The sequence below is a fragment of the Silene latifolia genome, chromosome 10 (assembly GCF_048544455.1).
Source record: "Silene latifolia isolate original U9 population chromosome 10, ASM4854445v1, whole genome shotgun sequence".
NCBI classification, from domain to species: domain Eukaryota; kingdom Viridiplantae; phylum Streptophyta; class Magnoliopsida; order Caryophyllales; family Caryophyllaceae; genus Silene; species Silene latifolia.
In genome coordinates this window covers 96,109,730-96,114,350 of record NC_133535.1, presented here as the reverse complement: position 1 = coordinate 96,114,350, position 4,621 = coordinate 96,109,730, and the positions used below count along the sequence as shown (strand labels likewise).

Genomic DNA, 4,621 nt, shown 5'->3' with positions numbered 1-4,621 from the left:
TCAAGCTAGTAGTCTATGTTTTTGGGATTGTTACCTCGTTTTTGGTAGCATATGCTCTTATTGAGATTTAGTTGGATAAAAAGAATGAAGGAGGGAAAAGGAAAGTTGAAGAAAAAAAAAGGTAGAAAAAATGATTTGAAAAAGAAAAAAAAAAGAAAAAAAAAGAGTTCTGTACTGTTCAAAGCAGTCGATCGACTGCCAATTCTGGTCGATCGACTGAGGTCCGAAAGAAAAAAAAGAAAATCAATTTGCATGATTCAGTCTTTATTATTTGGCGATTTTTGCTCCCATGTCTTATTTATATCTTATGGGGAGTTGGTTGATTACTGTTATACCGGAGATTGTGAGTTTTGTGCTTGCTTTAGCACCATTTTGATTGATTATGAGCAAGAAGTTGGATGTTGTTATATGGTTCCGTTTGGGTACTAGCTTGATCACCTGTACCTCCACTTTTCCATAAATGTTTTGCCTCTTCTTACCCATACCTCACATTTCCATATATTTTTACCTCGGCATGTGTCATGGTCATTTGTTGGTTGGAATGCATATGTACGGTCATAGAGATTGCTTTCATATTAGATTGCAGGCATGTTCTTATAGGTCGTAGTTAGGTGAGAGTCTTTACAATATGAATTCTTTCTATCCTCTTATATATTCACATGTGCTTATGTGTGATATGAGCGACCCGTGAGAGTCCAATTTGATAAGTCTCTATGGTTGACAGTTCAGCAGTTTTTAACGACTTCATAATTCGTTTGCATGATTCGCATTACTAATTGATTGTTAGTTATTGCATTAAAATGGTTTAGGCTTCACAGTTTGCAATTCGCTCTGAGATTGAACTCGTTCCATTAGGTCATTAGATCGAGTCTAGTTCTTGCTTGGGGATAAGCAAGGGTTTGGTTTGGGGAAGTTTGATGCGTGTCATTTATATGATGTTTTACACCCTATTTCACACGCATTTCAGAGCTCATTCATGTAGTTTATGCTACATTTCTCCCTATTTCCATCTACTTCCGTATTTTTGTACATTATTGCAGAAATGTGAAGAATCCAGCGGAAATTGAGCTAAACCCGTCCCCGAGTATCTTGCAATGCATTTGACGTGAAGTATTCACTTAAGGAACGAGCTTGGTGCGCATTTCAAGGCCCAAAAGACAAATCCACGAGAAGTTAAAAGCGGATTACCAGCTAAAGCAGTCGATCGACTGGCCCCCTTAGTCGATCGACCAACCCACGACATCCAGAGACTACTGTTCACAACAGCTCAGTCGATCGACCGGTCACTGTGGTCGATCGACCAGACCGTACTTCAGACGAGAATTAAAAGATCGAGGAATTTGAAGCCCATGATACATTAGGTTTTAGAATAAGAGCTACGTTGTATTCTATATAACGTAAGCTAGGTTATTAAGTTTTGGTATCTAGTTTTTTAGCATACACTTCTTAACACAATTAAACATTCATTAGTTAGATTATTTTCCGTCTATAAAGTTACTCTTTTGCAATCGGTTTTTGGATCCTTTTCTCTGCAATTTCGGTATTTTCTCTGTTCTTATTTCAGTTCCATTGCCTTTTTATTGTTTATAGATATAGAATTGCTAGTTAGTATCCAAAGCCAATTATCGTTTATCGCTATTTGTTATTTGATTACTTCAAGCATGAATTCAATAGTTTATTTCGTTATGATTATTGTTGTTCTTATCAGTATCATGAGTAGCTAAATTAATTGTGCTAGGATGTAGGGGAATTATAGCGTAGGCGGCATTAGAATTAGGGAGCCCTAATCGCGTGTTGGTCGATCGACCACCCTACCTGGTCGATCGACTGACCACGTGAGGTTTGACCTTCGTTTTAATTGTTTTAATTCTTTATTCGACGAATCGAGTGCACACGACTAGTTGAATGTTTAGGATTTGACTGACCCATTAGATCGAGAGATAGGGACACTTGTTAGATCACCAATTAAAATGACTAAACTATGCTGAGATCGAAAGATAGGTACAGTTTAGATTATCAGTCACTTTTCAGGACGAGAGTCAGTATTAGTGATATTAGGGACTTATAGCGAGATCGAAAGATGCTATCTGTTAAGAGTGGACCGAGAGGACCTCTTGTTTTCCCGCCTCATGTGTTTGATTTAGACCGACTTAGTTTGCTGCCGCCGAAACTATAGTGAACCAACCATCCTAGTACCCTTCTTTATATTTGATTTAATATTTTTCTTTAGTTTAATTTTCATTGCTATTAGCTGTAGACCAAATCAAATCAACCCCCACATTCGTTACCTCAGACTGAATTAGACAACTATTAATTACATCTGCCTCCTTGTGGTTCGACCCTGTTACCACTAGCCTAGGTTAGTTTTAATAGGAAATTATAAATCTTATTTTTGGTACTCACAACGACGGGTATCAAATTTTGGCGCCGTTGCCGGGGAGGCAATTGTTCTAATTTTTAGTTGTTTTATTTAGTCTTTCTTAGTTTAAGGGACATCCGTTCCTTAAACTTTTCTTATATTCTTTTTGTAGTTTCTTCTTATGCGCAGGTCACAGGGTGGTGAACTAGTACCATTCAATCCTGAGATTGAGAAATCCTTGCGTGAGTTGAGACGATCATCTAGGATATTGCCGACAGAGGAAGGGCTGAGTACTCTGTCAAGTTACTACGAGAACGCTCTGTTCGAAGAAGATCCACCTACATCTTCTGCTTCTACTTCTTCAGCTGAGACAGTCACTACTCCAGAAATTCCAGTCATGGCTGAAGAAGCAACTATAGCAAGTCATTCTGAGCCGACAGCTGCAAATCTATACAAGGGGTTCGAATTACCGGAGTGATAGGAAATTCGAACCGAAGCCTTCCTATATCAACTTGGTTGAGAGAAACCGATTCGGGGAGTCGCAAATGAAGATGCAGCCAAGCATATGGAGATATTTATTGATTATTGTTGCTCTATACCCCCGCCGACCGGTGTGACCCGGGACCAGATAAAGGAGACCATGTTTATATTCTCACTCCGCGATCTTTGCAAGGGAGTGGTACAGAGATCCTGGATCGAGCCGCGCATGGGATCACCGACGGAATTCTTTGGCCTTGGCATTCTACAAGAAATACTTCTCTCCCTCGAAGACGAATGCCATTAGAGCTCAGATCACGAGCTTTAAACAGGGACCTGATGAGAACTTTCATGAAGCATGGGTCCGTTTCAAGAAGTTGGTGCGAACCATACCGCACCATGGGTTCGAAAAATGGAGTCTTTGCAATCGGTTCTATAACGGGTCTGATGACGATCGAGGGCTATCTTGGATCTGCAGACCAATGGCCGATTTTGCTGAGAATATGGGAGAGACTAAGGGGTGGAAGATCATTGATGACTTAGCCACCCATAAAACTGAATATGGGAATTTGAGAGGCAATCAGAGGAGGAGTGCTGAATCCCCTTTTGTAGCTGCATTAGAGGCTCTCACGGCGAGGTTTGACAAATAAGAGTTAGAAGGAGCTTCAAAAGGAGGGATGTATCATGTGAATGCTGTTTCAGACGGTCCTTTCGTCTGTAGAAGATGTGGAGCTGAGGGATATGTTTCAGAAAATTATCCCAGTCCCTTCGAGTCTTGTGCTGCCTTTCAACATCATAGGCAGACAAACACGTACTATGAGCCGAATGTCCACCCAAACTTGAGGTGGAGTAGCCAAAATGTCTTGAATCCGACTCAACCTCCACAAAGCAAAAGCAAAAGAAACTTATGTGCCCCCTCACAAGCAACAACAATATCAAAAACCTCCCTATGTGCCGCAGCAGCAACAAACCCAAAATTCCGAGTTTGCTGAGTTGAAGAATATGCTGCAAAAGGAGTCCCAAGCTAGAGAGGCCAGGATGAAATTGCTAGAAAGTCAAATTGCTCAATTGGCTAGCAAGAATACCACTCGAGCTCCGGGACACTTACCGACTCAAACTGACCAAAAGGAGACCCTTAATGCCATCACTTTGAGGAGCGGGTCTACCCTAGAGGGGCCTGCTATGATTGAAGATGCCCCTGAAAAAGATAAGACGGAACCGAGTCAAAACAAAGCTGGAACGAACAAAGGAAAGAAAAAGACGTCTACCAGGTATGTCAGTCGATCGACTGACATACCCGGTCGATTGACTGAAGTGCGAGTTACAGGAGCTTCTGGTCCTGTTCAAGTCAGTCGATCGACTGACCTCACTGGTCGATCGACTGAGATCGCTGCTGATAGTGAGCCTTTTCATCCTCTGATGCCCGATAACTTGAGGGATCACTTATTTCGGGGTACGACTGCCCCGAAAATATTGAGGTCAGACCCGACTGCTGATGGGTCCGTTTCGGTTCCGAAGTACGACCCAATGTCGATCAATGGTTCCCATTTGAGACGGTCTGAAGAGGGGTCAAGCTTCAACAAGGAGAAGGTGGTGGACTTCCAGCCAAAGTCCACGGATGCCGGCATGAGAGATTTAGAGGAGAGGGCTAAGCTACTTCTTACATCCCCATATCCGGAGAGACTAGTGCCGACGAAGGCACAGGTGTAGTGAACCAACCATCCTAGTACCCTTCTTTATATTTGATTTAATATTTTTCTTTAGTTTAATTTTCATTGCTATTAG

At 41.6% G+C, this 4,621-nt stretch overlaps 1 non-coding gene across 1 annotated transcript; it reads right to left on the bottom strand.

The window, feature by feature from the left end:
- Positions 1–3,135: 3,135 nt before the first annotated feature.
- LOC141609705 (small nucleolar RNA R71) lies at positions 3,136–3,242 on the bottom strand. The gene has a single exon (XR_012527623.1). It is a non-coding gene; the product is annotated as a small nucleolar RNA R71 (small nucleolar RNA).
- Between the last annotated feature and the right edge of the window lie 1,379 nt (positions 3,243–4,621).